Source organism: Schistocerca piceifrons, unplaced genomic scaffold, assembly GCF_021461385.2.
Source record: "Schistocerca piceifrons isolate TAMUIC-IGC-003096 unplaced genomic scaffold, iqSchPice1.1 HiC_scaffold_1952, whole genome shotgun sequence".
Lineage (NCBI taxonomy): Eukaryota > Metazoa > Arthropoda > Insecta > Orthoptera > Acrididae > Schistocerca > Schistocerca piceifrons.
Genome location: NW_025727848.1, coordinates 25,858 through 47,343, shown reverse-complemented (window position 1 = coordinate 47,343; position 21,486 = coordinate 25,858). Strand labels below are relative to the sequence as shown.

The 21,486-nt window shown below is 50.7% G+C and overlaps 28 non-coding genes across 28 annotated transcripts; all 28 read right to left on the bottom strand.

Moving 5' to 3' along the window:
• Nucleotides 1–337: 337 nt before the first annotated feature.
• Trnaa-ugc lies at nucleotides 338–410 on the bottom strand. The gene has a single exon. It is a non-coding gene; the product is annotated as a tRNA-Ala (tRNA).
• Nucleotides 411–827: 417 nt separating this feature from the next.
• Trnaa-ugc lies at nucleotides 828–900 on the bottom strand. The gene has a single exon. It is a non-coding gene; the product is annotated as a tRNA-Ala (tRNA).
• Nucleotides 901–1,913: 1,013 nt separating this feature from the next.
• On the bottom strand, nucleotides 1,914–1,986 carry Trnaa-ugc. The gene has a single exon. It is a non-coding gene; the product is annotated as a tRNA-Ala (tRNA).
• Nucleotides 1,987–2,403: 417 nt separating this feature from the next.
• Trnaa-ugc lies at nucleotides 2,404–2,476 on the bottom strand. Its single transcript has one exon. It is a non-coding gene; the product is annotated as a tRNA-Ala (tRNA).
• A 1,002-nt stretch (nucleotides 2,477–3,478) lies between these two features.
• Nucleotides 3,479–3,551, bottom strand: Trnaa-ugc. The gene has a single exon. It is a non-coding gene; the product is annotated as a tRNA-Ala (tRNA).
• A 417-nt stretch (nucleotides 3,552–3,968) lies between these two features.
• On the bottom strand, nucleotides 3,969–4,041 carry Trnaa-ugc. Its single transcript has one exon. It is a non-coding gene; the product is annotated as a tRNA-Ala (tRNA).
• A 1,013-nt stretch (nucleotides 4,042–5,054) lies between these two features.
• On the bottom strand, nucleotides 5,055–5,127 carry Trnaa-ugc. Its single transcript has one exon. It is a non-coding gene; the product is annotated as a tRNA-Ala (tRNA).
• A 417-nt stretch (nucleotides 5,128–5,544) lies between these two features.
• Trnaa-ugc lies at nucleotides 5,545–5,617 on the bottom strand. Its single transcript has one exon. It is a non-coding gene; the product is annotated as a tRNA-Ala (tRNA).
• Nucleotides 5,618–6,630: 1,013 nt separating this feature from the next.
• Trnaa-ugc lies at nucleotides 6,631–6,703 on the bottom strand. Its single transcript has one exon. It is a non-coding gene; the product is annotated as a tRNA-Ala (tRNA).
• Nucleotides 6,704–7,120: 417 nt separating this feature from the next.
• Nucleotides 7,121–7,193, bottom strand: Trnaa-ugc. The gene has a single exon. It is a non-coding gene; the product is annotated as a tRNA-Ala (tRNA).
• A 1,013-nt stretch (nucleotides 7,194–8,206) lies between these two features.
• On the bottom strand, nucleotides 8,207–8,279 carry Trnaa-ugc. Its single transcript has one exon. It is a non-coding gene; the product is annotated as a tRNA-Ala (tRNA).
• A 417-nt stretch (nucleotides 8,280–8,696) lies between these two features.
• Nucleotides 8,697–8,769, bottom strand: Trnaa-ugc. Its single transcript has one exon. It is a non-coding gene; the product is annotated as a tRNA-Ala (tRNA).
• Nucleotides 8,770–9,771: 1,002 nt separating this feature from the next.
• Trnaa-ugc lies at nucleotides 9,772–9,844 on the bottom strand. Its single transcript has one exon. It is a non-coding gene; the product is annotated as a tRNA-Ala (tRNA).
• Nucleotides 9,845–10,261: 417 nt separating this feature from the next.
• On the bottom strand, nucleotides 10,262–10,334 carry Trnaa-ugc. Its single transcript has one exon. It is a non-coding gene; the product is annotated as a tRNA-Ala (tRNA).
• A 1,002-nt stretch (nucleotides 10,335–11,336) lies between these two features.
• Nucleotides 11,337–11,409, bottom strand: Trnaa-ugc. The gene has a single exon. It is a non-coding gene; the product is annotated as a tRNA-Ala (tRNA).
• A 417-nt stretch (nucleotides 11,410–11,826) lies between these two features.
• Trnaa-ugc lies at nucleotides 11,827–11,899 on the bottom strand. Its single transcript has one exon. It is a non-coding gene; the product is annotated as a tRNA-Ala (tRNA).
• Nucleotides 11,900–12,901: 1,002 nt separating this feature from the next.
• Trnaa-ugc lies at nucleotides 12,902–12,974 on the bottom strand. Its single transcript has one exon. It is a non-coding gene; the product is annotated as a tRNA-Ala (tRNA).
• A 417-nt stretch (nucleotides 12,975–13,391) lies between these two features.
• Nucleotides 13,392–13,464, bottom strand: Trnaa-ugc. Its single transcript has one exon. It is a non-coding gene; the product is annotated as a tRNA-Ala (tRNA).
• Nucleotides 13,465–14,477: 1,013 nt separating this feature from the next.
• On the bottom strand, nucleotides 14,478–14,550 carry Trnaa-agc. Its single transcript has one exon. It is a non-coding gene; the product is annotated as a tRNA-Ala (tRNA).
• A 417-nt stretch (nucleotides 14,551–14,967) lies between these two features.
• On the bottom strand, nucleotides 14,968–15,040 carry Trnaa-ugc. Its single transcript has one exon. It is a non-coding gene; the product is annotated as a tRNA-Ala (tRNA).
• A 1,002-nt stretch (nucleotides 15,041–16,042) lies between these two features.
• On the bottom strand, nucleotides 16,043–16,115 carry Trnaa-ugc. Its single transcript has one exon. It is a non-coding gene; the product is annotated as a tRNA-Ala (tRNA).
• Nucleotides 16,116–16,532: 417 nt separating this feature from the next.
• Nucleotides 16,533–16,605, bottom strand: Trnaa-ugc. The gene has a single exon. It is a non-coding gene; the product is annotated as a tRNA-Ala (tRNA).
• Nucleotides 16,606–17,607: 1,002 nt separating this feature from the next.
• On the bottom strand, nucleotides 17,608–17,680 carry Trnaa-ugc. Its single transcript has one exon. It is a non-coding gene; the product is annotated as a tRNA-Ala (tRNA).
• A 417-nt stretch (nucleotides 17,681–18,097) lies between these two features.
• Nucleotides 18,098–18,170, bottom strand: Trnaa-ugc. The gene has a single exon. It is a non-coding gene; the product is annotated as a tRNA-Ala (tRNA).
• Nucleotides 18,171–19,183: 1,013 nt separating this feature from the next.
• Trnaa-agc lies at nucleotides 19,184–19,256 on the bottom strand. The gene has a single exon. It is a non-coding gene; the product is annotated as a tRNA-Ala (tRNA).
• Nucleotides 19,257–19,673: 417 nt separating this feature from the next.
• On the bottom strand, nucleotides 19,674–19,746 carry Trnaa-ugc. The gene has a single exon. It is a non-coding gene; the product is annotated as a tRNA-Ala (tRNA).
• Nucleotides 19,747–20,759: 1,013 nt separating this feature from the next.
• On the bottom strand, nucleotides 20,760–20,832 carry Trnaa-ugc. Its single transcript has one exon. It is a non-coding gene; the product is annotated as a tRNA-Ala (tRNA).
• A 417-nt stretch (nucleotides 20,833–21,249) lies between these two features.
• Trnaa-ugc lies at nucleotides 21,250–21,322 on the bottom strand. The gene has a single exon. It is a non-coding gene; the product is annotated as a tRNA-Ala (tRNA).
• Between the last annotated feature and the right edge of the window lie 164 nt (nucleotides 21,323–21,486).

Here is a 21,486-nt window from a genome sequence, read left to right as displayed (position 1 = left end):
ACTCCATGAATTGATTGCTACGGCATCTGTCATCAGCAGTCACAACTAGCAACACCAGTAGCAGCCGACTGCACGTAAAGAATTGGAATGTGCAGTGGGATTTTTGTGAATTCGGCGCAAGGCTGATCTTTGCGACATAGGTTTGAGAATCTTATGGGAACACTTGTACTGTTTCTAAATTAAGTGTAGTGGTGGGAGGAGGGTGCTTCGTGCGAATTACAGCACGTTTGCCAATTGTGGCTGCTAATCGTTGGCTCGTATCTGCCTTGACACATTTTCTGGCTGTGAATTATTCCACTTGCATGGCAGTGTGCGCATGTTGGTGTGTTAAAAATTCTGGAGGCGCTGGGTATCGATCCCAGTACCTCTCGCATGCAAAGCGAGCGCTCTACCATCTGAGCTACGCCCCCTGCTGACGAACTGCGCTATCATACAGCCATATCAATGGCACAGACCCTTGCACTCCCATTATTCCGCTGACAAACACTACTCTCAATGCGTCCGTGAGGGTGTCTTTCAGGTTTCCTGCATTCTGTATCGAATCGTAGTTGGCCAAAATCAAAGTGGCACGCACGACGTCGAAAATAGCGTTCGGCCAACGCTCTGAGGTAGACGAACGTGTTGTCCACTCTCTAGACTTCATTGAGGTTAGGCCGTTATACCTAAGGCAGATTTGCACTCGATGACACCTCGACAACAGCCGGTCCTCACATTTACGTTTTGCTCTCCTTACGTCAGTATACGAGTCTGTGACGCTGGCTTTGCAACATCTTGCGTGCCTTTAGGCTCGCCGCGACCAACACTTACCACGCACTGACCACAAAACATGGAGGCGCCGGGGCTTGAACCCGGGACCTTTCACATGCAAAGCGAACGCTCTACCAACTGAGCTACGCCCCCAAGCACAACCAAGCTGCGCTGTTCTCCGTTCTTTGCTACTCTTATGTGCACGGACACGATGGTTGGTTGGTTTGCAGGGGTGAAGGGACCAGAGTACAAAGGCGCGGACACGTTCATATACGCAAGAGTTCCAAGTAGTTTCGATGCTCTGGTATTACGACTGCAAATTCCGTCCGTTTTTAACGTCTTAAATTGAAGGGACAGTCACAAGTTGGTCCGTTTTCACTCCATGTCGACAATCACACAGCACCTGAGGTAACAAGCACATCTGAAGACCCATTGTGCACTCGACTGTTCATGCCAACTCACTGCCTCGCACTTTACTACTGTGTACCACTCTTGTCGTCCAACTGCAAAAGACTGGGCCACAACAACTTTCCGCGTCTCCATTGCACTGCGCAAACTACGAAACGCTCCCCAAACATGGCACTCACCCACGCAGACGACTTTTCCGACTTTACACGACGCTCACGCAACGCTCACGCTAGTGACAGCCTTATTTAGGGCTTGACGTCGCACACAAGCGAATGAGCACATTTCGCCTACGACTTAGGCCGCCCTCCTAGTGTGGCTGTTCGGTGTCTGCAGGCAGCGAGGGGCTGCAAGCCTCCTGTGTTCGCGCCTATGTCACCTCTGCTTGCTTGTCAGAGACAGAGTATCGCAAAACATACAACTCACTCCATGAATTGATTGCTACGGCATCTGTCATCAGCAGTCACAACTAGCAACACCAGTAGCAGCCGACTGCACGTAAAGAATTGGAATGTGCAGTGGGATTTTTGTGAATTCGGCGCAAGGCTGATCTTTGCGACATAGGTTTGAGAATCTTATGGGAACACTTGTACTGTTTCTAAATTAAGTGTAGTGGTGGGAGGAGGGTGCTTCGTGCGAATTACAGCACGTTTGCCAATTGTGGCTGCTAATCGTTGGCTCGTATCTGCCTTGACACATTTTCTGGCTGTGAATTATTCCACTTGCATGGCAGTGTGCGCATGTTGGTGTGTTAAAAATTCTGGAGGCGCTGGGTATCGATCCCAGTACCTCTCGCATGCAAAGCGAGCGCTCTACCATCTGAGCTACGCCCCCTGCTGACGAACTGCGCTATCATACAGCCATATCAATGGCACAGACCCTTGCACTCCCATTATTCCGCTGACAAACACTACTCTCAATGCGTCCGTGAGGGTGTCTTTCAGGTTTCCTGCATTCTGTATCGAATCGTAGTTGGCCAAAATCAAAGTGGCACGCACGACGTCGAAAATAGCGTTCGGCCAACGCTCTGAGGTAGACGAACGTGTTGTCCACTCTCTAGACTTCATTGAGGTTAGGCCGTTATACCTAAGGCAGATTTGCACTCGATGACACCTCGACAACAGCCGGTCCTCACATTTACGTTTTGCTCTCCTTACGTCAGTATACGAGTCTGTGACGCTGGCTTTGCAACATCTTGCGTGCCTTTAGGCTCGCCGCGACCAACACTTACCACGCACTGACCACAAAACATGGAGGCGCCGGGGCTTGAACCCGGGACCTTTCACATGCAAAGCGAACGCTCTACCAACTGAGCTACGCCCCCAAGCACAACCAAGCTGCGCTGTTCTCCGTTCTTTGCTACTCTTATGTGCACGGACACGATGGTTGGTTGGTTTGCAGGGGTGAAGGGACCAGAGTACAAAGGCGCGGACACGTTCATATACGCAAGAGTTCCAAGTAGTTTCGATGCTCTGGTATTACGACTGCAAATTCCGTCCGTTTTTAACGTCTTAAATTGAAGGGACAGTCACAAGTTGGTCCGTTTTCACTCCATGTCGACAATCACACAGCACCTGAGGTAACAAGCACATCTGAAGACCCATTGTGCACTCGACTGTTCATGCCAACTCACTGCCTCGCACTTTACTACTGTGTACCACTCTTGTCGTCCAACTGCAAAAGACTGGGCCACAACAACTTTCCGCGTCTCCATTGCACTGCGCAAACTACGAAACGCTCCCCAAACATGGCACTCACCCACGCAGATGACTTTTCCGACTTTACACGACGCTCACGCTAGTGACAGCCTTATTTAGAGCTTGACGTCGCACACAAGCGAATGAGCACATTTCGCCTACGACTTAGGCTGCCCTCCTAGTGTGGCTGTTCGGTGTCTGCAGGCAGCGAGGGGCTGCAAGCCTCCTGTGTTCGCGCCTATGTCACCTCTGCTTGCTTGTCAGAGACAGAGTATCGCAAAACATACAACTCACTCCATGAATTGATTGCTACGGCATCTGTCATCAGCAGTCACAACTAGCAACACCAGTAGCAGCCGACTGCACGTAAAGAATTGGAATGTGCAGTGGGATTTTTGTGAATTCGGCGCAAGGCTGATCTTTGCGACATAGGTTTGAGAATCTTATGGGAACACTTGTACTGTTTCTAAATTAAGTGTAGTGGTGGGAGGAGGGTGCTTCGTGCGAATTACAGCACGTTTGCCAATTGTGGCTGCTAATCGTTGGCTCGTATCTGCCTTGACACATTTTCTGGCTGTGAATTATTCCACTTGCATGGCAGTGTGCGCATGTTGGTGTGTTAAAAATTCTGGAGGCGCTGGGTATCGATCCCAGTACCTCTCGCATGCAAAGCGAGCGCTCTACCATCTGAGCTACGCCCCCTGCTGACGAACTGCGCTATCATACAGCCATATCAATGGCACAGACCCTTGCACTCCCATTATTCCGCTGACAAACACTACTCTCAATGTGTCCGTGAGGGTGTCTTTCAGGTTTCCTGCATTCTGTATCGAATCGTAGTTGGCCAAAATCAAAGTGGCACGCACGACGTCGAAAATAGCGTTCGGCCAACGCTCTGAGGTAGACGAACGTGTTGTCCACTCTCTAGACTTCATTGAGGTTAGGCCGTTATACCTAAGGCAGATTTGCACTCGATGACACCTCGACAACAGCCGGTCCTCACATTTACGTTTTGCTCTCCTTACGTCAGTATACGAGTCTGTGACGCTGGCTTTGCAACATCTTGCGTGCCTTTAGGCTCGCCGCGACCAACACTTACCACGCACTGACCACAAAACATGGAGGCGCCGGGGCTTGAACCCGGGACCTTTCACATGCAAAGCGAACGCTCTACCAACTGAGCTACGCCCCCAAGCACAACCAAGCTGCGCTGTTCTCCGTTCTTTGCTACTCTTATGTGCACGGACACGATGGTTGGTTGGTTTGCAGGGGTGAAGGGACCAGAGTACAAAGGCGCGGACACGTTCATATACGCAAGAGTTCCAAGTAGTTTCGATGCTCTGGTATTACGACTGCAAATTCCGTCCGTTTTTAACGTCTTAAATTGAAGGGACAGTCACAAGTTGGTCCGTTTTCACTCCATGTCGACAATCACACAGCACCTGAGGTAACAAGCACATCTGAAGACCCATTGTGCACTCGACTGTTCATGCCAACTCACTGCCTCGCACTTTACTACTGTGTACCACTCTTGTCGTCCAACTGCAAAAGACTGGGCCACAACAACTTTCCGCGTCTCCATTGCACTGCGCAAACTACGAAACGCTCCCCAAACATGGCACTCACCCACGCAGACGACTTTTCCGACTTTACACGACGCTCACGCAACGCTCACGCTAGTGACAGCCTTATTTAGGGCTTGACGTCGCACACAAGCGAATGAGCACATTTCGCCTACGACTTAGGCCGCCCTCCTAGTGTGGCTGTTCGGTGTCTGCAGGCAGCGAGGGGCTGCAAGCCTCCTGTGTTCGCGCCTATGTCACCTCTGCTTGCTTGTCAGAGACAGAGTATCGCAAAACATACAACTCACTCCATGAATTGATTGCTACGGCATCTGTCATCAGCAGTCACAACTAGCAACACCAGTAGCAGCCGACTGCACGTAAAGAATTGGAATGTGCAGTGGGATTTTTGTGAATTCGGCGCAAGGCTGATCTTTGCGACATAGGTTTGAGAATCTTATGGGAACACTTGTACTGTTTCTAAATTAAGTGTAGTGGTGGGAGGAGGGTGCTTCGTGCGAATTACAGCACGTTTGCCAATTGTGGCTGCTAATCGTTGGCTCGTATCTGCCTTGACACATTTTCTGGCTGTGAATTATTCCACTTGCATGGCAGTGTGCGCATGTTGGTGTGTTAAAAATTCTGGAGGCGCTGGGTATCGATCCCAGTACCTCTCGCATGCAAAGCGAGCGCTCTACCATCTGAGCTACGCCCCCTGCTGACGAACTGCGCTATCATACAGCCATATCAATGGCACAGACCCTTGCACTCCCATTATTCCGCTGACAAACACTACTCTCAATGCGTCCGTGAGGGTGTCTTTCAGGTTTCCTGCATTCTGTATCGAATCGTAGTTGGCCAAAATCAAAGTGGCACGCACGACGTCGAAAATAGCGTTCGGCCAACGCTCTGAGGTAGACGAACGTGTTGTCCACTCTCTAGACTTCATTGAGGTTAGGCCGTTATACCTAAGGCAGATTTGCACTCGATGACACCTCGACAACAGCCGGTCCTCACATTTACGTTTTGCTCTCCTTACGTCAGTATACGAGTCTGTGACGCTGGCTTTGCAACATCTTGCGTGCCTTTAGGCTCGCCGCGACCAACACTTACCACGCACTGACCACAAAACATGGAGGCGCCGGGGCTTGAACCCGGGACCTTTCACATGCAAAGCGAACGCTCTACCAACTGAGCTACGCCCCCAAGCACAACCAAGCTGCGCTGTTCTCCGTTCTTTGCTACTCTTATGTGCACGGACACGATGGTTGGTTGGTTTGCAGGGGTGAAGGGACCAGAGTACAAAGGCGCGGACACGTTCATATACGCAAGAGTTCCAAGTAGTTTCGATGCTCTGGTATTACGACTGCAAATTCCGTCCGTTTTTAACGTCTTAAATTGAAGGGACAGTCACAAGTTGGTCCGTTTTCACTCCATGTCGACAATCACACAGCACCTGAGGTAACAAGCACATCTGAAGACCCATTGTGCACTCGACTGTTCATGCCAACTCACTGCCTCGCACTTTACTACTGTGTACCACTCTTGTCGTCCAACTGCAAAAGACTGGGCCACAACAACTTTCCGCGTCTCCATTGCACTGCGCAAACTACGAAACGCTCCCCAAACATGGCACTCACCCACGCAGACGACTTTTCCGACTTTACACGACGCTCACGCAACGCTCACGCTAGTGACAGCCTTATTTAGGGCTTGACGTCGCACACAAGCGAATGAGCACATTTCGCCTACGACTTAGGCCGCCCTCCTAGTGTGGCTGTTCGGTGTCTGCAGGCAGCGAGGGGCTGCAAGCCTCCTGTGTTCGCGCCTATGTCACCTCTGCTTGCTTGTCAGAGACAGAGTATCGCAAAACATACAACTCACTCCATGAATTGATTGCTACGGCATCTGTCATCAGCAGTCACAACTAGCAACACCAGTAGCAGCCGACTGCACGTAAAGAATTGGAATGTGCAGTGGGATTTTTGTGAATTCGGCGCAAGGCTGATCTTTGCGACATAGGTTTGAGAATCTTATGGGAACACTTGTACTGTTTCTAAATTAAGTGTAGTGGTGGGAGGAGGGTGCTTCGTGCGAATTACAGCACGTTTGCCAATTGTGGCTGCTAATCGTTGGCTCGTATCTGCCTTGACACATTTTCTGGCTGTGAATTATTCCACTTGCATGGCAGTGTGCGCATGTTGGTGTGTTAAAAATTCTGGAGGCGCTGGGTATCGATCCCAGTACCTCTCGCATGCAAAGCGAGCGCTCTACCATCTGAGCTACGCCCCCTGCTGACGAACTGCGCTATCATACAGCCATATCAATGGCACAGACCCTTGCACTCCCATTATTCCGCTGACAAACACTACTCTCAATGCGTCCGTGAGGGTGTCTTTCAGGTTTCCTGCATTCTGTATCGAATCGTAGTTGGCCAAAATCAAAGTGGCACGCACGACGTCGAAAATAGCGTTCGGCCAACGCTCTGAGGTAGACGAACGTGTTGTCCACTCTCTAGACTTCATTGAGGTTAGGCCGTTATACCTAAGGCAGATTTGCACTCGATGACACCTCGACAACAGCCGGTCCTCACATTTACGTTTTGCTCTCCTTACGTCAGTATACGAGTCTGTGACGCTGGCTTTGCAACATCTTGCGTGCCTTTAGGCTCGCCGCGACCAACACTTACCACGCACTGACCACAAAACATGGAGGCGCCGGGGCTTGAACCCGGGACCTTTCACATGCAAAGCGAACGCTCTACCAACTGAGCTACGCCCCCAAGCACAACCAAGCTGCGCTGTTCTCCGTTCTTTGCTACTCTTATGTGCACGGACACGATGGTTGGTTGGTTTGCAGGGGTGAAGGGACCAGAGTACAAAGGCGCGGACACGTTCATATACGCAAGAGTTCCAAGTAGTTTCGATGCTCTGGTATTACGACTGCAAATTCCGTCCGTTTTTAACGTCTTAAATTGAAGGGACAGTCACAAGTTGGTCCGTTTTCACTCCATGTCGACAATCACACAGCACCTGAGGTAACAAGCACATCTGAAGACCCATTGTGCACTCGACTGTTCATGCCAACTCACTGCCTCGCACTTTACTACTGTGTACCACTCTTGTCGTCCAACTGCAAAAGACTGGGCCACAACAACTTTCCGCGTCTCCATTGCACTGCGCAAACTACGAAACGCTCCCCAAACATGGCACTCACCCACGCAGACGACTTTTCCGACTTTACACGACGCTCACGCAACGCTCACGCTAGTGACAGCCTTATTTAGGGCTTGACGTCGCACACAAGCGAATGAGCACATTTCGCCTACGACTTAGGCCGCCCTCCTAGTGTGGCTGTTCGGTGTCTGCAGGCAGCGAGGGGCTGCAAGCCTCCTGTGTTCGCGCCTATGTCACCTCTGCTTGCTTGTCAGAGACAGAGTATCGCAAAACATACAACTCACTCCATGAATTGATTGCTACGGCATCTGTCATCAGCAGTCACAACTAGCAACACCAGTAGCAGCCGACTGCACGTAAAGAATTGGAATGTGCAGTGGGATTTTTGTGAATTCGGCGCAAGGCTGATCTTTGCGACATAGGTTTGAGAATCTTATGGGAACACTTGTACTGTTTCTAAATTAAGTGTAGTGGTGGGAGGAGGGTGCTTCGTGCGAATTACAGCACGTTTGCCAATTGTGGCTGCTAATCGTTGGCTCGTATCTGCCTTGACACATTTTCTGGCTGTGAATTATTCCACTTGCATGGCAGTGTGCGCATGTTGGTGTGTTAAAAATTCTGGAGGCGCTGGGTATCGATCCCAGTACCTCTCGCATGCAAAGCGAGCGCTCTACCATCTGAGCTACGCCCCCTGCTGACGAACTGCGCTATCATACAGCCATATCAATGGCACAGACCCTTGCACTCCCATTATTCCGCTGACAAACACTACTCTCAATGTGTCCGTGAGGGTGTCTTTCAGGTTTCCTGCATTCTGTATCGAATCGTAGTTGGCCAAAATCAAAGTGGCACGCACGACGTCGAAAATAGCGTTCGGCCAACGCTCTGAGGTAGACGAACGTGTTGTCCACTCTCTAGACTTCATTGAGGTTAGGCCGTTATACCTAAGGCAGATTTGCACTCGATGACACCTCGACAACAGCCGGTCCTCACATTTACGTTTTGCTCTCCTTACGTCAGTATACGAGTCTGTGACGCTGGCTTTGCAACATCTTGCGTGCCTTTAGGCTCGCCGCGACCAACACTTACCACGCACTGACCACAAAACATGGAGGCGCCGGGGCTTGAACCCGGGACCTTTCACATGCAAAGCGAACGCTCTACCAACTGAGCTACGCCCCCAAGCACAACCAAGCTGCGCTGTTCTCCGTTCTTTGCTACTCTTATGTGCACGGACACGATGGTTGGTTGGTTTGCAGGGGTGAAGGGACCAGAGTACAAAGGCGCGGACACGTTCATATACGCAAGAGTTCCAAGTAGTTTCGATGCTCTGGTATTACGACTGCAAATTCCGTCCGTTTTTAACGTCTTAAATTGAAGGGACAGTCACAAGTTGGTCCGTTTTCACTCCATGTCGACAATCACACAGCACCTGAGGTAACAAGCACATCTGAAGACCCATTGTGCACTCGACTGTTCATGCCAACTCACTGCCTCGCACTTTACTACTGTGTACCACTCTTGTCGTCCAACTGCAAAAGACTGGGCCACAACAACTTTCCGCGTCTCCATTGCACTGCGCAAACTACGAAACGCTCCCCAAACATGGCACTCACCCACGCAGACGACTTTTCCGACTTTACACGACGCTCACGCTAGTGACAGCCTTATTTAGAGCTTGACGTCGCACACAAGCGAATGAGCACATTTCGCCTACGACTTAGGCCGCCCTCCTAGTGTGGCTGTTCGGTGTCTGCAGGCAGCGAGGGGCTGCAAGCCTCCTGTGTTCGCGCCTATGTCACCTCTGCTTGCTTGTCAGAGACAGAGTATCGCAAAACATACAACTCACTCCATGAATTGATTGCTACGGCATCTGTCATCAGCAGTCACAACTAGCAACACCAGTAGCAGCCGACTGCACGTAAAGAATTGGAATGTGCAGTGGGATTTTTGTGAATTCGGCGCAAGGCTGATCTTTGCGACATAGGTTTGAGAATCTTATGGGAACACTTGTACTGTTTCTAAATTAAGTGTAGTGGTGGGAGGAGGGTGCTTCGTGCGAATTACAGCACGTTTGCCAATTGTGGCTGCTAATCGTTGGCTCGTATCTGCCTTGACACATTTTCTGGCTGTGAATTATTCCACTTGCATGGCAGTGTGCGCATGTTGATGTGTTAAAAATTCTGGAGGCGCTGGGTATCGATCCCAGTACCTCTCGCATGCAAAGCGAGCGCTCTACCATCTGAGCTACGCCCCCTGCTGACGAACTGATCTATCATGCAGCCATATCAATGGCACAGACCCTTGCACTCCCATTATTCCGCTGACAAACACTACTCTCAATGTGTCCGTGAGGGTGTCTTTCAGGTTTCCTGCATTCTGTATCGAATCGTAGTTGGCCAAAATCAAAGTGGCACGCACGACGTCGAAAATAGCGTTCGGCCAACGCTCTGAGGTAGACGAACGTGTTGTCCACTCTCTAGACTTCATTGAGGTTAGGCCGTTATACCTAAGGCAGATTTGCACTCGATGACACCTCGACAACAGCCGGTCCTCACATTTACGTTTTGCTCTCCTTACGTCAGTATACGAGTCTGTGACGCTGGCTTTGCAACATCTTGCGTGCCTTTAGGCTCGCCGCGACCAACACTTACCACGCACTGACCACAAAACATGGAGGCGCCGGGGCTTGAACCCGGGACCTTTCACATGCAAAGCGAACGCTCTACCAACTGAGCTACGCCCCCAAGCACAACCAAGCTGCGCTGTTCTCCGTTCTTTGCTACTCTTATGTGCACGGACACGATGGTTGGTTGGTTTGCAGGGGTGAAGGGACCAGAGTACAAAGGCGCGGACACGTTCATATACGCAAGAGTTCCAAGTAGTTTCGATGCTCTGGTATTACGACTGCAAATTCCGTCCGTTTTTAACGTCTTAAATTGAAGGGACAGTCACAAGTTGGTCCGTTTTCACTCCATGTCGACAATCACACAGCACCTGAGGTAACAAGCACATCTGAAGACCCATTGTGCACTCGACTGTTCATGCCAACTCACTGCCTCGCACTTTACTACTGTGTACCACTCTTGTCGTCCAACTGCAAAAGACTGGGCCACAACAACTTTCCGCGTCTCCATTGCACTGCGCAAACTACGAAACGCTCCCCAAACATGGCACTCACCCACGCAGACGACTTTTCCGACTTTACACGACGCTCACGCTAGTGACAGCCTTATTTAGAGCTTGACGTCGCACACAAGCGAATGAGCACATTTCGCCTACGACTTAGGCCGCCCTCCTAGTGTGGCTGTTCGGTGTCTGCAGGCAGCGAGGGGCTGCAAGCCTCCTGTGTTCGCGCCTATGTCACCTCTGCTTGCTTGTCAGAGACAGAGTATCGCAAAACATACAACTCACTCCATGAATTGATTGCTACGGCATCTGTCATCAGCAGTCACAACTAGCAACACCAGTAGCAGCCGACTGCACGTAAAGAATTGGAATGTGCAGTGGGATTTTTGTGAATTCGGCGCAAGGCTGATCTTTGCGACATAGGTTTGAGAATCTTATGGGAACACTTGTACTGTTTCTAAATTAAGTGTAGTGGTGGGAGGAGGGTGCTTCGTGCGAATTACAGCACGTTTGCCAATTGTGGCTGCTAATCGTTGGCTCGTATCTGCCTTGACACATTTTCTGGCTGTGAATTATTCCACTTGCATGGCAGTGTGCGCATGTTGATGTGTTAAAAATTCTGGAGGCGCTGGGTATCGATCCCAGTACCTCTCGCATGCAAAGCGAGCGCTCTACCATCTGAGCTACGCCCCCTGCTGACGAACTGCGCTATCATGCAGCCATATCAATGGCACAGACCCTTGCACTCCCATTATTCCGCTGACAAACACTACTCTCAATGTGTCCGTGAGGGTGTCTTTCAGGTTTCCTGCATTCTGTATCGAATCGTAGTTGGCCAAAATCAAAGTGGCACGCACGACGTCGAAAATAGCGTTCGGCCAACGCTCTGAGGTAGACGAACGTGTTGTCCACTCTCTAGACTTCATTGAGGTTAGGCCGTTATACCTAAGGCAGATTTGCACTCGATGACACCTCGACAACAGCCGGTCCTCACATTTACGTTTTGCTCTCCTTACGTCAGTATACGAGTCTGTGACGCTGGCTTTGCAACATCTTGCGTGCCTTTAGGCTCGCCGCGACCAACACTTACCACGCACTGACCACAAAACATGGAGGCGCCGGGGCTTGAACCCGGGACCTTTCACATGCAAAGCGAACGCTCTACCAACTGAGCTACGCCCCCAAGCACAACCAAGCTGCGCTGTTCTCCGTTCTTTGCTACTCTTATGTGCACGGACACGATGGCTGGTTGGTTTGCAGGGGTGAAGGGACCAGAGTACAAAGGCGCGGACACGTTCATATACGCAAGAGTTCCAAGTAGTTTCGATGCTCTGGTATTACGACTGCAAATTCCGTCCGTTTTTAACGTCTTAAATTGAAGGGACAGTCACAAGTTGGTCCGTTTTCACTCCATGTCGACAATCACACAGCACCTGAGGTAACAAGCACATCTGAAGACCCATTGTGCACTCGACTGTTCATGCCAACTCACTGCCTCGCACTTTACTACTGTGTACCACTTTTGTCGTCCAACTGCAAAAGACTGGGCCACAACAACTTTCCGCGTCTCCATTGCACTGCGCAAACTACGAAACGCTCCCCAAACATGGCACTCACCCACGCAGACGACTTTTCCGACTTTACACGACGCTCACGCTAGTGACAGCCTTATTTAGAGCTTGACGTCGCACACAAGCGAATGAGCACATTTCGCCTACGACTTAGGCCGCCCTCCTAGTGTGGCTGTTCGGTGTCTGCAGGCAGCGAGGGGCTGCAAGCCTCCTGTGTTCGCGCCTATGTCACCTCTGCTTGCTTGTCAGAGACAGAGTATCGCAAAACATACAACTCACTCCATGAATTGATTGCTACGGCATCTGTCATCAGCAGTCACAACTAGCAACACCAGTAGCAGCCGACTGCACGTAAAGAATTGGAATGTGCAGTGGGATTTTTGTGAATTCGGCGCAAGGCTGATCTTTGCGACATAGGTTTGAGAATCTTATGGGAACACTTGTACTGTTTCTAAATTAAGTGTAGTGGTGGGAGGAGGGTGCTTCGTGCGAATTACAGCACGTTTGCCAATTGTGGCTGCTAATCGTTGGCTCGTATCTGCCTTGACACATTTTCTGGCTGTGAATTATTCCACTTGCATGGCAGTGTGCGCATGTTGATGTGTTAAAAATTCTGGAGGCGCTGGGTATCGATCCCAGTACCTCTCGCATGCAAAGCGAGCGCTCTACCATCTGAGCTACGCCCCCTGCTGACGAACTGCGCTATCATGCAGCCATATCAATGGCACAGACCCTTGCACTCCCATTATTCCGCTGACAAACACTACTCTCAATGTGTCCGTGAGGGTGTCTTTCAGGTTTCCTGCATTCTGTATCGAATCGTAGTTGGCCAAAATCAAAGTGGCACGCACGACGTCGAAAATAGCGTTCGGCCAACGCTCTGAGGTAGACGAACGTGTTGTCCACTCTCTAGACTTCATTGAGGTTAGGCCGTTATACCTAAGGCAGATTTGCACTCGATGACACCTCGACAACAGCCGGTCCTCACATTTACGTTTTGCTCTCCTTACGTCAGTATACGAGTCTGTGACGCTGGCTTTGCAACATCTTGCGTGCCTTTAGGCTCGCCGCGACCAACACTTACCACGCACTGACCACAAAACATGGAGGCGCCGGGGCTTGAACCCGGGACCTTTCACATGCAAAGCGAACGCTCTACCAACTGAGCTACGCCCCCAAGCACAACCAAGCTGCGCTGTTCTCCGTTCTTTGCTACTCTTATGTGCACGGACACGATGGCTGGTTGGTTTGCAGGGGTGAAGGGACCAGAGTACAAAGGCGCGGACACGTTCATATACGCAAGAGTTCCAAGTAGTTTCGATGCTCTGGTATTACGACTGCAAATTCCGTCCGTTTTTAACGTCTTAAATTGAAGGGACAGTCACAAGTTGGTCCGTTTTCACTCCATGTCGACAATCACACAGCACCTGAGGTAACAAGCACATCTGAAGACCCATTGTGCACTCGACTGTTCATGCCAACTCACTGCCTCGCACTTTACTACTGTGTACCACTCTTGTCGTCCAACTGCAAAAGACTGGGCCACAACAACTTTCCGCGTCTCCATTGCACTGCGCAAACTACGAAACGCTCCCCAAACATGGCACTCACCCACGCAGATGACTTTTCCGACTTTACACGACGCTCACGCAACGCTCACGCTAGTGACAGCCTTATTTAGAGCTTGACGTCGCACACAAGCGAATGAGCACATTTCGCCTACGACTTAGGCCGCCCTCCTAGTGTGGCTGTTCGGTGTCTGCAGGCAGCGAGGGGCTGCAAGCCTCCTGTGTTCGCGCCTATGTCACCTCTGCTTGCTTGTCAGAGACAGAGTATCGCAAAACATACAACTCACTCCATGAATTGATTGCTACGGCATCTGTCATCAGCAGTCACAACTAGCAACACCAGTAGCAGCCGACTGCACGTAAAGAATTGGAATGTGCAGTGGGATTTTTGTGAATTCGGCGCAAGGCTGATCTTTGCGACATAGGTTTGAGAATCTTATGGGAACACTTGTACTGTTTCTAAATTAAGTGTAGTGGTGGGAGGAGGGTGCTTCGTGCGAATTACAGCACGTTTGCCAATTGTGGCTGCTAATCGTTGGCTCGTATCTGCCTTGACACATTTTCTGGCTGTGAATTATTCCACTTGCATGGCAGTGTGCGCATGTTGGTGTGTTAAAAATTCTGGAGGCGCTGGGTATCGATCCCAGTACCTCTCGCATGCTAAGCGAGCGCTCTACCATCTGAGCTACGCCCCCTGCTGACGAACTGCGCTATCATACAGCCATATCAATGGCACAGACCCTTGCACTCCCATTATTCCGCTGACAAACACTACTCTCAATGTGTCCGTGAGGGTGTCTTTCAGGTTTCCTGCATTCTGTATCGAATCGTAGTTGGCCAAAATCAAAGTGGCACGCACGACGTCGAAAATAGCGTTCGGCCAACGCTCTGAGGTAGACGAACGTGTTGTCCACTCTCTAGACTTCATTGAGGTTAGGCCGTTATACCTAAGGCAGATTTGCACTCGATGACACCTCGACAACAGCCGGTCCTCACATTTACGTTTTGCTCTCCTTACGTCAGTATACGAGTCTGTGACGCTGGCTTTGCAACATCTTGCGTGCCTTTAGGCTCGCCGCGACCAACACTTACCACGCACTGACCACAAAACATGGAGGCGCCGGGGCTTGAACCCGGGACCTTTCACATGCAAAGCGAACGCTCTACCAACTGAGCTACGCCCCCAAGCACAACCAAGCTGCGCTGTTCTCCGTTCTTTGCTACTCTTATGTGCACGGACACGATGGTTGGTTGGTTTGCAGGGGTGAAGGGACCAGAGTACAAAGGCGCGGACACGTTCATATACGCAAGAGTTCCAAGTAGTTTCGATGCTCTGGTATTACGACTGCAAATTCCGTCCGTTTTTAACGTCTTAAATTGAAGGGACAGTCACAAGTTGGTCCGTTTTCACTCCATGTCGACAATCACACAGCACCTGAGGTAACAAGCACATCTGAAGACCCATTGTGCACTCGACTGTTCATGCCAACTCACTGCCTCGCACTTTACTACTGTGTACCACTCTTGTCGTCCAACTGCAAAAGACTGGGCCACAACAACTTTCCGCGTCTCCATTGCACTGCGCAAACTACGAAACGCTCCCCAAACATGGCACTCACCCACGCAGACGACTTTTCCGACTTTACACGACGCTCACGCTAGTGACAGCCTTATTTAGAGCTTGACGTCGCACACAAGCGAATGAGCACATTTCGCCTACGACTTAGGCCGCCCTCCTAGTGTGGCTGTTCGGTGTCTGCAGGCAGCGAGGGGCTGCAAGCCTCCTGTGTTCGCGCCTATGTCACCTCTGCTTGCTTGTCAGAGACAGAGTATCGCAAAACATACAACTCACTCCATGAATTGATTGCTACGGCATCTGTCATCAGCAGTCACAACTAGCAACACCAGTAGCAGCCGACTGCACGTAAAGAATTGGAATGTGCAGTGGGATTTTTGTGAATTCGGCGCAAGGCTGATCTTTGCGACATAGGTTTGAGAATCTTATGGGAACACTTGTACTGTTTCTAAATTAAGTGTAGTGGTGGGAGGAGGGTGCTTCGTGCGAATTACAGCACGTTTGCCAATTGTGGCTGCTAATCGTTGGCTCGTATCTGCCTTGACACATTTTCTGGCTGTGAATTATTCCACTTGCATGGCAGTGTGCGCATGTTGATGTGTTAAAAATTCTGGAGGCGCTGGGTATCGATCCCAGTACCTCTCGCATGCAAAGCGAGCGCTCTACCATCTGAGCTACGCCCCCTGCTGACGAACTGCGCTATCATGCAGCCATATCAATGGCACAGACCCTTGCACTCCCATTATTCCGCTGACAAACACTACTCTCAATGTGTCCGTGAGGGTGTCTTTCAGGTTTCCTGCATTCTGTATCGAATCGTAGTTGGCCAAAATCAAAGTGGCACGCACGACGTCGAAAATAGCGTTCGGCCAACGCTCTGAGGTAGACGAACGTGTTGTCCACTCTCTAGACTTCATTGAGGTTAGGCCGTTATACCTAAGGCAGATTTGCACTCGATGACACCTCGACAACAGCCGGTCCTCACATTTACGTTTTGCTCTCCTTACGTCAGTATACGAGTCTGTGACGCTGGCTTTGCAACATCTTGCGTGCCTTTAGGCTCGCCGCGACCAACACTTACCACGCACTGACCACAAAACATGGAGGCGCCGGGGCTTGAACCCGGGACCTTTCACATGCAAAGCGAACGCTCTACCAACTGAGCTACGCCCCCAAGCACAACCAAGCTGCGCTGTTCTCCGTTCTTTGCTACTCTTATGTGCACGGACACGATGGCTGGTTGGTTTGCAGGGGTGAAGGGACCAGAGTACAAAGGCGCGGACACGTTCATATACGCAAGAGTTCCAAGTAGTTTCGATGCTCTGGTATTACGACTGCAAATTCCGTCCGTTTTTAACGTCTTAAATTGAAGGGACAGTCACAAGTTGGTCCGTTTTCACTCCATGTCGACAATCACACAGCACCTGAGGTAACAAGCACATCTGAAGACCCATTGTGCACTCGACTGTTCATGCCAACTCACTGCCTCGCACTTTACTACTGTGTACCACTCTTGTCGTCCAACTGCAAAAGACTGGGCCACAACAACTTTCCGCGTCTCCATTGCACTGCGCAAACTACGAAACGCTCCCCAAACATGGCACTCACCCACGCAGACGACTTTTCCGACTTTACACGACGCTCACGCTAGTGACAGCCTTATTTAGAGCTTGACGTCGCACACAAGCGAATGAGCACATTTCGCCTACGACTTAGGCCGCCCTCCTAGTGTGGCTGTTCGGTGTCTGCAGGCAGCGAGGGGCTGCAAGCCTCCTGTGTTCGCGCCTATGTCACCTCTGCTTGCTTGTCAGAGACAGAGTATCGCAAAACATACAACTCACTCCATGAATTGATTGCTACGGCATCTGTCATCAGCAGTCACAACTAGCAACACCAGTAGCAGCCGACTGCACGTAAAGAATTGGAATGTGCAGTGGGATTTTTGTGAATTCGGCGCAAGGCTGATCTTTGCGACATAGGTTTGAGAATCTTATGGGAACACTTGTACTGTTTCTAAATTAAGTGTAGTGGTGGGAGGAGGGTGCTTCGTGCGAATTACAGCACGTTTGCCAATTGTGGCTGCTAATCGTTGGCTCGTATCTGCCTTGACACATTTTCTGGCTGTGAATTATTCCACTTGCATGGCAGTGTGCGCATGTTGATGTGTTAAAAATTCTGGAGGCGCTGGATATCGATCCCAGTACCTCTCGCATGCAAAGCGAGCGCTCTACCATCTGAGCTACGCCCCCTGCTGACGAACTGCGCTATCATGCAGCCATATCAATGGCACAGACCCTTGCACTCCCATTATTCCGCTGACAAACACTACTCTCAATGTGTCCGTGAGGGTGTCTTTCAGGTTTCCTGCATTCTGTATCGAATCGTAGTTGGCCAAAATCAAAGTGGCACGCACGACGTCGAAAATAGCGTTCGGCCAACGCTCTGAGGTAGACGAACGTGTTGTCCACTCTCTAGACTTCATTGAGGTTAGGCCGTTATACCTAAGGCAGATTTGCACTCGATGACACCTCGACAACAGCCGGTCCTCACATTTACGTTTTGCTCTCCTTACGTCAGTATACGAGTCTGTGACGCTGGCTTTGCAACATCTTGCGTGCCTTTAGGCTCGCCGCGACCAACACTTACCACGCACTGACCACAAAACATGGAGGCGCCGGGGCTTGAACCCGGGACCTTTCACATGCAAAGCGAACGCTCTACCAACTGAGCTACGCCCCCAAGCACAACCAAGCTGCGCTGTTCTCCGTTCTTTGCTACTCTTATGTGCACGGACACGATGGCTGGTTGGTTTGCAGGGGTGAAGGGACCAGAGTACAAAGGCGCGGACACGTTCATATACGCAAGAGTTCCAAGTAGTTTCGATGCTCTGGTATTACGACTGCAAATTCCGTCCGTTTTTAACGTCTTAAATTGAAGGGACAGTCACAAGTTGGTCCGTTTTCACTCCATGTCGACAATCACACAGCACCTGAGGTAACAAGCACATCTGAAGACCCATTGTGCACTCGACTGTTCATGCCAACTCACTGCCTCGCACTTTACTACTGTGTACCACTCTTGTCGTCCAACTGCAAAAGACTGGGCCACAACAACTTTCCGCGTCTCCATTGCACTGCGCAAACTACGAAACGCTCCCCAAACATGGCACTCACCCACGCAGATGACTTTTCCGACTTTACACGACGCTCACGCAACGCTCACGCTAGTGACAGCCTTATTTAGAGCTTGACGTCGCACACAAGCGAATGAGCACATTTCGCCTACGACTTAGGCCGCCCTCCTAGTGTGGCTGTTCGGTGTCTGCAGGCAGCGAGGGGCTGCAAGCCTCCTGTGTTCGCGCCTATGTCACCTCTGCTTGCTTGTCAGAGACAGAGTATCGCAAAACATACAACTCACTCCATGAATTGATTGCTACGGCATCTGTCATCAGCAGTCACAACTAGCAACACCAGTAGCAGCCGACTGCACGTAAAGAATTGGAATGTGCAGTGGGATTTTTGTGAATTCGGCGCAAGGCTGATCTTTGCGACATAGGTTTGAGAATCTTATGGGAACACTTGTACTGTTTCTAAATTAAGTGTAGTGGTGGGAGGAGGGTGCTTCGTGCGAATTACAGCACGTTTGCCAATTGTGGCTGCTAATCGTTGGCTCGTATCTGCCTTGACACATTTTCTGGCTGTGAATTATTCCACTTGCATGGCAGTGTGCGCATGTTGGTGTGTTAAAAATTCTGGAGGCGCTGGGTATCGATCCCAGTACCTCTCGCATGCTAAGCGAGCGCTCTACCATCTGAGCTACGCCCCCTGCTGACGAACTGCGCTATCATACAGCCATATCAATGGCACAGACCCTTGCACTCCCATTATTCCGCTGACAAACACTACTCTCAATGTGTCCGTGAGGGTGTCTTTCAGGTTTCCTGCATTCTGTATCGAATCGTAGTTGGCCAAAATCAAAGTGGCACGCACGACGTCGAAAATAGCGTTCGGCCAACGCTCTGAGGTAGACGAACGTGTTGTCCACTCTCTAGACTTCATTGAGGTTAGGCCGTTATACCTAAGGCAGATTTGCACTCGATGACACCTCGACAACAGCCGGTCCTCACATTTACGTTTTGCTCTCCTTACGTCAGTATACGAGTCTGTGACGCTGGCTTTGCAACATCTTGCGTGCCTTTAGGCTCGCCGCGACCAACACTTACCACGCACTGACCACAAAACATGGAGGCGCCGGGGCTTGAACCCGGGACCTTTCACATGCAAAGCGAACGCTCTACCAACTGAGCTACGCCCCCAAGCACAACCAAGCTGCGCTGTTCTCCGTTCTTTGCTACTCTTATGTGCACGGACACGATGGTTGGTTGGTTTGCAGGGGTGAAGGGACCAGAGTACAAAGGCGCGGACACGTTCATATACGCAAGAGTTCCAAGTAGTTTCGATGCTCTGGTATTACGACTGCAAATTCCGTCCGTTTTTAACGTCTTAAATTGAAGGGACAGTCACAAGTTGGTCCGTTTTCACTCCATGTCGACAATCACACAGCACCTGAGGTAACAAGCACATCTGAAGACCCATTGTGCACTCGACTGTTCATGCCAACTCACTGCCTCGCACTTTACTACTGTGTACCACTCTTGTCGTCCAACTGCAAAAGACTGGGCCACAACAACTTTCCGCGTCTCCATTGCACTGCGCAAACTACGAAACGCTCCCCAAACATGGCACTCACCCACGCAGACGACTTTTCCGACTTTACACGACGCTCACGCAACGCTCACGCTAGTGACAGCCTTATTTAGGGCTTGACGTCGCACACAAGCGAATGAGCACATTTCGCCTACGACTTAGGCTGCCCTCCTAGTGTGGCTGTTCGGTGTCTGCAGGCAGCGAGGGGCTGCAAGCCTCCTGTGTTCGCGCCTATGTCACCTCTGCTTGCTTGTCAGAGACAGAGTATCGCAAAACATACAACTCACTCCATGAATTGATTGCTACGGCATCTGTCATCAGCAGTCACAACTAGCAACACCAGTAGCAGCCGACTGCACGTAAAGAATTGGAATGTGCAGTGGGATTTTTGTGAATTCGGCGCAAGGCTGATCTTTGCGACATAGGTTTGAGAATCTTATGGGAACACTTGTACTGTTTCTAAATTAAGTGTAGTGGTGGGAGGAGGGTGCTTCGTGCGAATTACAGCACGTTTGCCAATTGTGGCTGCTAATCGTTGGCTCGTATCTGCCTTGACACATTTTCTGGCTGTGAATTATTCCACTTGCATGGCAGTGTGCGCATGTTGGTGTGTTAAAAATTCTGGAGGCGCTGGGTATCGATCCCAGTACCTCTCGCATGCAAAGCGAGCGCTCTACCATCTGAGCTACGCCCCCTGCTGACGAACTGCGCTATCATACAGCCATATCAATGGCACAGACCCTTGCACTCCCATTATTCCGCTGACAAACACTACTCTCAATGCGTCCGTGAGGGTGTCTTTCAGGTTTCCTGCATTCTGTATCGAATCGTAGTTGGCCAAAATCAAAGTGGCACGCACGACGTCGAAAATAGCGTTCGGCCAACGCTCTGAGGTAGACGAACGTGTTGTCCACTCTCTAGACTTCATTGAGGTTAGGCCGTTATACCTAAGGCAGATTTGCACTCGATGACACCTCGACAACAGCCGGTCCTCACATTTACGTTTTGCTCTCCTTACGTCAGTATACGAGTCTGTGACGCTGGCTTTGCAACATCTTGCGTGCCTTTAGGCTCGCCGCGACCAACACTTACCACGCACTGACCACAAAACATGGAGGCGCCGGGGCTTGAACCCGGGACCTTTCACATGCAAAGCGAACGCTCTACCAACTGAGCTACGCCCCCAAGCACAACCAAGCTGCGCTGTTCTCCGTTCTTTGCTACTCTTATGTGCACGGACACGATGGTTGGTTGGTTTGCAGGGGTGAAGGGACCAGAGTACAAAGGCGCGGACACGTTCATATACGCAAGAGTTCCAAGTAGTTTCGATGCTCTGGTATTACGACTGC